General features: G+C 35.3%; 1 long non-coding RNA gene across 1 annotated transcript; it reads right to left on the reverse strand.

Moving 5' to 3' along the window:
* Positions 1-1,142: 1,142 nt before the first annotated feature.
* On the reverse strand, positions 1,143-10,395 carry LOC148225320 (uncharacterized). The gene is made up of 3 exons (XR_015801430.1): positions 10,313-10,395; positions 1,918-1,983; positions 1,143-1,199 (listed from the first exon to the last, which is right to left on the reverse strand). It is a non-coding gene; the product is annotated as an uncharacterized LOC148225320 (long non-coding RNA).
* Between the last annotated feature and the right edge of the window lie 2,870 nt (positions 10,396-13,265).

Raw genomic sequence — 13,265 nt, forward strand, 5'->3', positions numbered from 1 at the left:
CTCTTTTCAATTTTTTTCTTGGAAACTGTAGAACACTTCTTGTGTACTATTACTGCTGTACGGCTTTTTGTCTACATAAAATAGTGATATATTTACTCTTTAAATAAACCAGATTCGTATTCACCTTTCTTCCTTGCAGCTGCCTTTGAATTAAACTACTTATCAATGACCTAACCATGTTGATTCAGATTTTATTGACAGCAGTACTGTTTTTTAAAAGTAGTAACACTCTCTGCCAGGCAGTTCTGTAGACTGTCTTCAGTCATGAAATCATGAAATCTTTTTTAGTTTGAAGAAAAAACAACAAAGACTGTAAAGGGTTTAGAGAAACACTTTCAAGTTAGGAAACTATGTGACCTTTATCTAAGCAGTACATACCATTCTCTAGCAGTAAAAAATTTCTTTAGACAATCAACTTTTTGGGTGTGATTTCTCAGTTGTATTGTCCTCAGTTGGATTAGAAGCTCCTTCAGGCAACAACTTGAATATCTTCTGCCTTCAATATATATTTTCCTACATTACATATGTGATAAATATAGGTAAAAATGCAAATATGTTTATTTCTTCAGTTTGAAGCTAAAAGACAAATTTATTGCTATAATTTTTTCCAGATTGCCTGTATATGTTCCTATCGTAGTATCTGATTTGTAGTACAAAAAATGTGTCGTGCTGTGAACAAAAGGGAAGCCTAAGCTAAGCTCTGGAACTATGAACTATATAACAATGTCATTCAGCCTCTGTTGTGAACTGAAACCTAGCACTTACTGGAAGAAAGACAAGAAGAAGGGACATGGATATAGGATTTTATTTATTAAATTTTCTGGCAACCCCCTCAGATATATATTGTATACATAGGTTTTGGTCTGTGCCAACTTCAGAGATGTAGCAGATACAATAAAATTGTGTGCCGTTATAATGGCATGTATCCAAACTTTTGGCTGGATATCATGTCCTGAATATCGCCCTAGTATCTTCTCTATAACAATGAAGGTTAGAGAACTAATAGGAGCATAGATCTCCAACAAAAAACTTGATCACTAAACCACCTTTTTTCATTTAGCCTGACCTATTATGAGCTCAATAACCTTTTTAATGTCAATAAGAAGAACATTAATGTATCTCAAATCCAAGACTCACCATGATGCAAGTTATTCATATTTTCTACGAGGAAGTTCTTTAAAGCTTTTATTTGGCTTAATCTATATAAAAAACAAAAAAGGAAGAATTTAGCCATTTTATATAAAGAGACATATAAGCATCTACTGGAACAAATATTATAAAAAAGTAGACTAAAAATCATCAGTCTTAGTTAAATTGCAATTTGTCATAGCATATACAACACTTCTATGTGAACTAACGTGGAAGCAAAAGTTATTTATGCCTCAAGTATTACAGACCTGATCAGAAAACTTGATCAAATTAATCTAAAGGCATTCAGTAACTTAAGTGTATCTTGAGTCAATCCCTTTGTTTGTATAAATAGCACTTCCATAATTTTGCCCCTAGTCTTTGAAAGGTAATTTCCATGTTGCTTATTAGAAAGGTTGATGTATTAAAATTACTAGTTTCTTACACTTGAATTTAGTTTGCAAGATTTTATGAACAGCAAAATATTGCATCACAGCGACTTCCTCATAAATGTGACACTCTATACTTTATTTTCCTACAATAAAATGCAAATTATACTTTTTGTGTCTGTATGTTTTCATGGTGACATCTGCGAATTTAGTAAGCTGTAGAATGGAATTCTGCTTCTGTTGTTTGCAAAGTGGTTATCATTTTGATCTTTACCACTGCAGTTTTTGAATTTTTGTGTGCTGGACATCAGACATCAGAGAAAAAAGAACATTTCAGAGTATTTTAGAAAGAAATTTGTGTTTCTCCATAGCCTCAGAGACCATTTTCTGTAAAACATACCTGGAGATCAAGAATGTCTTCTGAACAGGGTCACATTGGTCTGTTAGCGGTCTGAAAGTTGTAGAGCTGAGAATGGAAGTATAAATTATCTGATTAAAGGTATTCTCCCTGTGGAGTACATAGGTAAACATCATACCCCTGAGGATTTCTTCAGAGGCGACTGCTGAGGTAAAATGCCTGCTGCTGGAGATTTAGATTCCTTGAACTTGAATTTCCTTCAAATATTGTTGCTCCCTTACAAGCTTAGACTGCTACAATTTTGCCCTGATTCCTAGTTCAATCTCTGTTTTACAGACCTGACCTAGTTTTAAACAGTAAAAAAAAAAAAGGTGGTCTTCTATGAGTACATCTGCAAGTAACATTAAACCAAATATATTCAAGATATGTAACAATCTAAAGTTGCTGGGTTTGAGTCCCCATGTGGCACTAACTGATGCAAGACTACTGGCTGGTGGCAGGCTCTCTTGTTCTGCCCTTTTTTACTGGGGCTAGGGAAAAAAAAAAAAGTTTCCAAAGCCACACCTTTGGGGAAAATCAAATGTCAGTGACAAAAGGCACACAGGATAATTGCCCCATGCTGCATATCTAAAAGTTTGGAAAACAAAACCCCAGACTTTGAGTTATAAGGCACAGGAATTCTACATTCTAGGATTTTCTTCAGAAAGGCACATTTTCAGTAACTTTAAATTAGAAATACTGTTCTTGACACAGATCTCATCCATTGTACTTTTAGCACCATTTTTCTATAGGTAGCTTTGCAGAATAAGGTAGCTGTCTTCAATATTATACTAAGTAATTGTAACTGTAACAGTAGACTTTCATATAAATTATTGCTGACTTTTCTGCAGGGCTCCTAGGGGTTTGACAAGTTTTTTGCTTGCTTTTTCAGCAAACTATTTCAAAATTAAGTCATACATATGTTACACATCTAAGATCAAAAAATTATTTCACCTCCAGCTTTAAATGGCCAGCTTCCTGAAGCTAACAGTTCCCAGGCCTGAATAAGATAAAGGCCAGTGCTAATATGAGTTCATTAATATAAAATGAACATGCAGTAAAAAACAAAACCAACACACTAAAACATTATAACTGTTTCAGAATACAAAAAATATCACTGAGGCAAAACCTTCTGTCACCTATATGGTGATCTTAACATCAGACCAAGTAAAAATGCATAGATGGGCTGTCAACACCGATGATAAAGGTGATACTCCTGTTCTCTTATAGTGCTTCATCACCATCACATTTACTATATGTGACCTGATGCTGTCTGCTAAGAAATAATTGTGCTCCACTACAGAAAATCATTTGGGGCTACCGATCTTCACAGAAGAGTCTTAATCAAGAGCACCAGTACAGCAGATTAATCAGTGTTCAAGTTATGCTGCAGAAAGCATCAGACACTGATGTACAGCCAAGGGTAATTTTTTTTTCCAGATATTTATTTGCCTTTTTTTTTTTTTCTTCCCCCTTATTGTACCCTTAAGGCATGGAGTTCTGAATACAGTCATACTTTCTTGTTTTGGAATGACATGTGAGCAGTTGAATCATCATTTGCAGGTATCAGTCAAAGCTTATGTGTTAGTACCATCTAGCTCAAATTCCTAATTTTTTTTGTGTAGTTCATCATAAAGGAGGGGGCATAATCAATTTATATTTCAGTTCTAAGTCACAGAGATATTTGAGAGAATGAAACAAAGCTTACAAGAGCATTGACTGAAATTAGCTAGGGAACATAAATCCCATGGCTTTTAAACTTTTCTGGAAGTCCAGACAGAATTACTTTACTTGATTGCTTTTTGGTTTCTGTAAAGGTAGCAAAACATGGACACTGTGTGATTATTCAATGTGTAGACCCCCTCACACTTCTCTGTTAATGGCCCTCAGGTGTGATAGAAGAGTGAAAGCACAGACAAACAAATCTTAAATACAGCTCCACTGAAATAGCCAGAGGTAATATTATAAGTAAGAATGCAAATTTTCTTGTGTAGGTAAACTGGTCATTATGTTTAAACACAGCTCATCATGTGTTTATTGAGTTTTGTTACTATACTGAGGAGAGGATAAAAAGAAAGTGAAGACGATGACAGAGGAAAAACAAAATAATTCAATAATTTATTTATTTAACTGTCCTTTTTGTTTAATTGGAAAAAAAAAAAAAAAAAGGAAAAGAAGAAGAAAGAAAGAAAAAAAGAAATTGCAAACACAAGCAGCAATTAGTGTAAAATAAGGTCCTCAATGTCAAATACCAACTTGGAAGGAAAAGGTTTTAAAATTAAATAGCTGCTCTCATGTCTATTTTAGCTTTTAGTATATACTCACCTGTGAAGTTTCTGGATCGAAAGAAACTACTTTCAGGCTGGCTAATGAAAAGCACCAGCAGCATGGCATAGGTCACCACCAGTATGATGCATGTTCAAACTTCCTGACCTCATCAGAGTCTTCAGCAGCAGAGAGAAATCTGGCAAACTGACTTCCCGGCTTTCCTCTTTTAACTGGCAGAATTTGTAAGCCAATTGTGAAATTTATAGCGATAATAAATGACTAGGTGGTTTTTCCAGTAAATACCCTTTCCGGTATTCCAAAAAAGTCAGTCAAGTCAAAGTGTTTATACATAGTTTATACACACACACAGAGGCAAATATACACAAATATATACAAATGCACCAAAATGCACCTCAGTGAGCAGGGTAAGGACTTCAGACAGCACTCAATGTCTTTCTTTCTTTGTCTTCTTTTTTTTTTTGTTAACAAGCTTAAAACACAGATAAGAGAAGCTAGAAGGCTTTTTCAGTCTTGGCTTTGTCATGAATGATAAGTGATATATAGAAACCTGCTAAATAGTTTTCATTATGTTCAGGTATTTTCTATTTCTTCCCAGACATAATATACTGTACCTACTACCTTCTGTAATCAGTTTTATTATGCATTTTAGTGTACATGACTAGAGCTTTCTTACTGCTTGATTTAGAGCAGTTATAAATGCCCTGTAATAAACATATGCAGTATGAAAATGTTTCATGGGTCTGATACTACAGAATTACGCATGTGTCATCCCTTAAAAAAATACTTTCTTAATATGAAAAGTAAATTAAATAACATTATTATGACTTAGAAATGAAGGAAAAAGCATAAAACAGTATTATAGTTTGTCATTCTTTTAATGATTTTTATTATTTCAATAAAGAGTGAACAATTTATCTTGTCTAAATTAAAAAAAAAGGTAAAAAGCTTGCTAAAAGAGTGCAATATAACATAAAATATTACAACTTCTGTTTATTCTGTTTAACAAACACCATTGAAAGGCTGCAATATAATTCCATTTGTCATTTATCACTAGGTTGGTCCCAAGTACTCTGAATGATCTTTGTGCGAACAGATAATTGATAAAAGGAATTTTAAGAAAGATTTTTTAAACATTTTCTTAAGTAAGCTTTTCTAACTATTGCATATTATATACTGTAAGTTCTCATTAGAATAGGATTTCTATGCATAAATCATAAAACGATGAAAATAATATGCATATTTTAGTTGAAATTATATATATCACCCTAAAATAGGTGAAATTAAAATATATTATCATTAATAATATTTTTAAACAAATTATTAATAATTTGTTTAAAAGCACAAAAGCAAATGAAGTGGGGAAATGTGTGGGGGAAATGAAATAGTAAAACTACATTAAAAAGAATTACTTCCAGAGTTTTAGAAATCTGTTCAATTTCTTATGGTGAAAACTTAGAAACTGACTTTATGATACTGATAGGAACATAAAGCTGGCACACACAAGTCATAACTGCAAATGTCAACCTTTAACCTTCTCAGCTGAGATGACTTCAAAGTATCCACTTGACCAAGGCATAACCTGAAAGCTAAATGGGTTGAGATCATTCTGGCTCTGATGACCTAAAAGGCATACAAGGGTCATGCTTCAGCACTCAGTTGTTAGTAAAGCTTCTTAGCGCACATGGGCTAAGAAACTGTGGGCATTGAAATCTTTATCTCAAAAAGAATTTTTAAAATTCCCCAGACTGGCTGAGTTTCTCTGGCTCATTTGCTCTGGTTCCTTGCTCTGTGCAGAGAGAGAAAGATAAGTAGAATTCATGCAGAACTGTGCTATGCTATCAAGGAAAAAGTGACTCCCTGGGACAGACTGTATACATTCCTTTATGATTTTAAAAGCCAGCTACATTTTTTGCACTCAGTAAAGATCCCCTGCCACATCATAGCCCCCATTAACCCCTCTGTTTCATAGAGCACTTATGCGTGGGGAGAGCAGGGCCTGGAAGGAAGACCTGAGTATGACCTAAAGCAAGTGAAATTATTTTAACTGTTATATGAGACTATGAGACTATTCTAGTGTTTTCTTCATATGTTACTGATGCTTTGAGCTATATTAAATTATATTGTTTGCTCACTGACCTCTTAGGGAAAGGGGGTAGAAGCAAGAGCCTGAGGGATGAATGGATGGCAGAATAAAGAAATCTCAGTTTGTGATTGAAATTCTGCAGGAATTTTGGTGCCATGTTCTGTGTAACACCGGAGAATGGGGGCCTGAGACTACAGGTTAAAAGACACTTACATACCTAAAACAACATTTCTCCTTCCTGGGGAAGTAAGAGTAGGACTGTTTGTTGTAACAGGTTCTTCAGGAAACAGGGATTTAACTCCTTCCAAGGGTTCAACTACATTTGTTTTGGGTTTGATACAGGATAGCTAGATAATTCTGGCTCAGCTGTCTGAGGAAAGGCTAAATTGTGAGAATGAGCTGTGAAGTCTAGAAGTCAGAGATACCCATATAAGAAAGGTGAGACGGCAGAAAGAGGTAAGACTCTTGAGACAGCAGTAGTTAGGTGCACAAGGATTCAAGGAGAAAAACACAGACAAGAAAAGGTATAAAATCCTAACAAAAAACAGAGAGTCATAAGATGGCAACCCAGAAATACTGAGAATGAGCCCTTTCCAAGGAGGAACGGAATCTGACTCTTCCCAACAGTCTGATGACTGCTTGGACAGCAAAGACTCACCTGTAATATTAATGGTTACTGTAATAGCTCGTTAACTGTAACTACCTATTCTGTGATTTATGTATTAAATAATTGTTTTGCAATTTGTGTATATCCTTGCAGAGATACTTTGCTTATTTTAAATTAATTCACAAAGTGAATTGTAGAGGAAGTGCAATAACCATACATCAAACTAAGCTGGGAAGCAAAAAGGGACAGAGTATTCAGCATTGCCACAACTTATCAACATCAGACCTAGCTGAAAACAGTTGTTTTAAAAAGTATCACATATACTCTGTTGGCACGTATTATGTACCTTTCCTTTGCCCAAGTGGTCTTCATGCACCTCACCTGAAAAGAATGGGCTTTTTTATAGCTTTTTCTTTTTCTGGAAAAGAAGACAATTTAATGATTAGCTGATTGAAGGGGGGTTATAAAAAAAGCATAACAAAACAACTGTCAGTAGTATTGCACAGTGTTACAAAGTCTGTTCTGGCTTGGGAGCTTTGTCTTGGACATGAGGAGAAAAAGTCTACCATGTATACTGGGAAGGTAGTGCAGAGCTGTAACAGGCTATGCACAGAAGCTGCAGGATCATTGTCCTTGAAATTTTCCAGGATTTGCCTAGACCTGACCTAGCGCTGGGTATAGACTCATTTTAGATGAAGGTCAGGCTAGATGTCCTCCAAGATCCTTTCTCACCAAAAATTCTATTAAATACTGTATTCTACAGGTAAATTGAGTGAAAAAATCAGTTGTCCTTTATATAAAATGCAGAAAGAAGATCAGATTTAAGTTAAGCAGTGTTACTGTCCTTTTAGTTATCTGCACATGTGTTTTGATGTTGATTACTGTCTACCAACTTGCCTATCAGAATGAAAGCTTGGTAAGGATGCTGTTGGCACTAACCATTTCTGACCTGAATCTCTCCTTCTGGCCATCGCGATTTCACAGCATGTATATTAGTCTTAGTCTTTCTACCCCACCCTCTGTTTTATACTAAAGTCCTTCATGCCTTAATCCTTTCTGACTTTATTCTGTCCTTCCAAAGTAAATAATGACAGAAGAATGTTAGCTTTGAAGCACACTGATTCCTAAAATATTTCCACACCACAGAAGCTTAACCTGAATGTCACAGTGTAACTACAGTTAAGAAAAATGGGTTTGTGTGTATCTATTTGAAATCTGAATCTTCCCTTTAGAAATGTCTCTGGTAATTGAGGTAATATTATGAGGCGAATTCTTTCAGATGTGGTTCACAATTCACAATACAAGTGTTCATGCAGTAATATCAATTTACCATTTATTATCTTCACACTTGGAGTTGGCCCTGAACAATAAAATGAGGGGTTACTAACACTACCCTTCTTTCTTTGTACTAATACAAATTCTCAAGTGCTCAACATAAAAGCGCTACTAAAGAAGAATTTAAAGAGTAACTGAGGATTTGCTTGCTGTAAGAGGAGCAGGACATGAGAGTTTGTTATGAAGAATATGAAATTCCAATTATGCATCTCCTTTTTTCAAAATATACCCAGCAAGGGGAAAAAAACCCTAAAATCCCAGTTTTATGCAAAATGCTTAACAGATTAAAGAACTTACAGAATTGTGAATCACAGCTACCTCTGTTATTTCATTTAGGTTGCCACCATTCAGTGTTTAAAAGGGGGTTTACTAATTTTATTATTCTTATTATAGCTGATAAGTATGTTATTCACGTGGGCATGCAGATTCCACACACCCTGAAAATTGATAAGCAAGTATATAAAAGATAAACAAGAAAACTGATTCACAATAAATTCTGAGACAAACTGAGTTTTTATTGTGTTTTAATGACTACTGAATGTAGACTCGGTAGCAAATATATTGCAGAACAAAAAAGTATAGCAACATAGTTATAACAAAAATATAGTGTATAATTTTTATTATTCATGAATACACGATAAACTTTCTCTAACATCAAATTTTACCCAAAGTTGCAGAATCTAAGTGGTAAAAATAATGAAAATGTGAATTGATTCAGTAATTTTTTTTTTGAGAATTGTAAGGTTGTATCCTTTGATTCCATTTTCCACTACTGCTTAATTATTTAACTTAAAACTTTGTTCAAAACAGTGATATCAACTTCCACCTAAATTCACTATTTTTTTGCAAATTACAATCAAGACAATATTACAGTTTTATAAACTGAATCAGAAAAGTTCAGTGGAATTTAGCAGCTTAATTATGCATCTTGGTAACTTAGTAAATGAAAATCCTGAGCAGGAAGGTGCCATAAAACCTCTCTCATTTTCACCCATGCAAATAAAGCTCCATAAATAAAGACAGACATAATTAGGGGACAATGAAAAATACTCTTACAAGGTCAATCCAAGGCTCATCCTTGGAATTTACATTTTAGTCTGTATGAAGAGAGTTCAGTTGAGCCTTCATCAGTGCACAAAGCCAGGAGCAAGGAAAAGAAAGCTCCACTCACTTTTCATCCCAGCCCAGAGGGCAGACATTCAAGACATGTTTCCCCCTTACATTCCTTTTCATCCTGCTCCCATTATCATTCAAGTGCCATTTACTTGAAGTGAAGGATTAGAAATAAAAATCAGGAAAATGAGACAGAATAGTGGCTCCTATGCCTACCCTTCCTTTGTCCTTATGCTGCATCTGGGACTCTTTCAACTGGAAACACTTTTCCTCTCCCTCGCTCCGTCTCCCTCCCTCTTCCCCCCTACCCCTCTCTGCTCCTCTCTTACCTTCTTCTCAATATATATTTTAAGCCTAACAAAAAAAATCCAGTCAAAGCCTTGCCAAGTGCCTCATTCTTTCTGGATGCTCTAAAGTTTGTAAGTTAAAGTTGCCTCAAAACTCTGCTGTTTCTTCCATGTTGTTTCTTCCATATATCCAGAGTATATCCAACTGCATTCCCCTCTACCCGCTAAGTAGGATGGGATATTTCAAGCATTTTCCTTTCTTCACTGAATATTTTAGGACTGATCTATACTTGAAAGGAGCTGACTTGCAATTACTACTGCAGAAATGTCTAACAGTATCATTAATATAGCAAGTGATGTGTGTTTTATTTGCAACACAGCCACATGCACTGAAGAGAAGCTTTTGAAATGAAAGTATCATCTGATGATTACTTGAAAGAGAAAAAATAACTACTCATAATAAGAAGTCAAAGGAATTAGTTTCTGAAAGGTGAGTAAAAATTATATTCTTCACTTTCATTTGTGAAGTGAGACATCTCAATAATATTATAATTCCTTTCCTTGTCCTATGTACACAGAAATGTTGCTGCAGAACCTAAACAGATATGCAAGCACTTCTAAGAAAATAATGGAATAATCAAGAAAATAAACTCTTCTATAGATGGCCACATTCGTAAATCTTACCTGTGAGGCTTCTGAAATATCCATATCAGCATATCCATGTCAAAATATCCATATCAACATTCAGTCCAGACTGTGAATACCTGCCAGACTGTGCATTCCTGCCAGACTGTGCATATATTGCCTGTGAGCACCACAGAATGCTTGTGCTAACTCCTTTCAACCAAGCCTTGTATATCACTTAAACAGTATTGGAACCTCCAAGACCAGCAAATAATATGAGGATTCATGGAAATGTTGAAAGACAATGATAAATATGCTAAAAAAAAAAAAAAATGTTGGGGGAAACTAATCTCATTCATCTAATTCCTGGAAATCAGCTGTAATTTCTATACCCTGATGATGATTTCCATTTCACTGAAGTATTGTCTACATCAGTTCTGAGGATGCAGAAAACATTTTTTTTTTTGGGGGGGGGGGGGTACTGGCTGACAGCAAGGGTCTTCTTAGTAGGCAGAATGGTGAGCATTCCAGCTGAAAATATAGCCAAGATAAAACAAAAGATGACTGAAAAGTGAGCATGTAGTCTGCGGCAGTGAGGACTAGGAATGAATTCAATACGACAAGAACAAGTGGAAGAAAGGTAGACAAAGGTTGGAAGGGTTTCCCCTGAATGTCACTAAAGCAGCATTCCTGTTATCATAAAGGAATGCTGCATCATACACATTAATAGCTCAGCTTCGCAGGGTACCGAAAGTTAAAGGAAACCCAAAATATCAGAATATCACAATTCAGACATGACATTTCTATAACTGAGGCATGCAAGGGGGCAATACTACTGGTAATATACCTTTTTTACCTTCAGTATTGAAGTGGCCATATTCCCACTACTATGTAGCTGGTTAGAGAATAGGGATGCTTGGAGAACTCTTTAGTTTAAGCCTGGCAAAGCATGCAAACTCGTTTCCCAGATTTATGCCAAGCTGCCTGACAATATTTTGTGATCACATTCCCCAAAACACATTCATGAATGTATAAAACATTATCTGACAAGATGTTTCCAAGTTTTTCAAGCCTGCTACTGAAGAAAACAAAATAATCCTATTAAATGTTTTCTGTCTGCCCTTATTGTTGTACAGCAACACAGTTCTCAAGCAATACCATTTTCTCCAAACTCTGTAATAAGCCATTACTGGCTTTTGTGCAGCTGCCACTGTTGCTGACTGGCTTTTGTACAAAAGAGTCATTTCCAATTTACTGTTTTGCCCTGCATTTCCCAGGGCAAGAGCCCTTACAATGAAAAGTTTCTGAAGCTGGTCATCCAAGCCTGTCCCAGGCCATCTCAGAAGCTGGCCTATTTGCAATAAATGACTACAACAAAGAATCCATTACCAACTTATGGAAACTTCGGGGAGTTAAGAGAGATGAATTCAAGTCTGCATAAATCAGGAAAAAAAAAAACAGAAAAAACAACAACAAAGCCCAAACAAACAAACAAAATCCCAGAACAAACAAACAAAAAACCCTAACAACACATAACCTGAGGGATTTATTTAATTATTATGTTTTATTTAATTATTAATTATATGTTTCATTTAATTATTGTTGAGACCTGAAGGTACAGAATGAGAAAATGGTACATTGTGAATCTAAAGGACTTCATGAGTATCGCAATCACTTACCCTCAGTATTTCACCTTTCACTACTACTCATCATGCTTTAACTGCTTCTCCACCTTACTAGATTGTTCTTTCCTTTTTAGTGGGATTAGAAAAATGGTAACATATTTTGAGAGATGCCTTGCCTACTTACTTTGAAAGACTCCTTGCCAGCTTGCTCTGAGCTTCAAAAAAGCTACAGAAATGAAACCCAGGTTTTATCCTTGTGGCTCTAAAGCTCAGTTTCAGTTGTGCCATTCTTGTTCCTATTACACTATTTGCATTATGAATGTAATGTCTTGGGGGAACTATAGCATCTAATACTAGAGATACTGTGCATGGCAAAAATGCTGAAAACAAAACACATAACTTTCATTTGATATATATTTATTGTTTTATAAATTTTATTTCCTGTATTTAGCTATAATTTAGTGAGTATGTAGCTTACTTGATTTAAGGAGCAAAAATTCTGACTTGTTACAGTTATAGTAGCACAGGCAATTTTATTCTTTTATTTTTAAGCAAAACAACTTCAGTTCTTGAGGCTTTCAGCAGATAACTAGTAAACGTACAAGAGCCAAAGAAAGAAAAACAAAAAATGAGAGCTTGATCTTACATTGTTGTGATTTGCAGGAGGGAAAAGTACAGAAAAGCCAAATGATGCATTAATGACAGCCTCTAAATGTCCTGTCTATCAGCCAAACTAAGACTCACAAGACAGGAACAGAAGATAAGCACATAATTTGTGATTTTTTTTAACCTGTAAAGCTTTTGGAAGAATTGAATTCAAACAGTCACAAATGTTTAGACAAAGACAGTGTTTCCACAATGAACACTGCAAAGATGGGGGGAGCAGCTGTGTGTGTATGTTAACTATAAATTAACCTGCTCAGGACCAGAAGCAGCCTAGCTGTAAAGCACTGATCATTACCCAAGCAAATTTACCTTGCTTCTAAAGTAACTTAGCTCCTTCATAGCAAGTCAGAAATGTAAACTCTAAAATTGTGTAGAGGGAGTATTCTGAGGACTACATCATTTGAGTCATGTCTTTTATTCTTAGCTTACTTATTGCTCCCATTCTCTTACCCTGCTACTCTGAGAGAGGGTTTATAAAACAGACATTTCTTTTCAGCATATATCACAGCAGTGAGATATTAGCAGGCAAGTGACAATTTATAATGGCATTTTCTTAATACAAAGCATAGAACCTCTCAGGTTAAAGCAATATTGCCCAGGGGATGCATCTAATTGTTAACAATTCCATTTAATAGCAGCTAAGCATGTGTTAAATGGTACATTTTTACTCATGCCCTTTGCCTTCATTCCTATAGGCAAGAACAAATATTAAGATTCTGAAG

The sequence above is a fragment of the Sturnus vulgaris genome, chromosome 1, assembly GCF_052056855.1.
Source record: "Sturnus vulgaris isolate bStuVul1 chromosome 1, bStuVul1.hap1, whole genome shotgun sequence".
NCBI lineage: Eukaryota > Metazoa > Chordata > Aves > Passeriformes > Sturnidae > Sturnus > Sturnus vulgaris.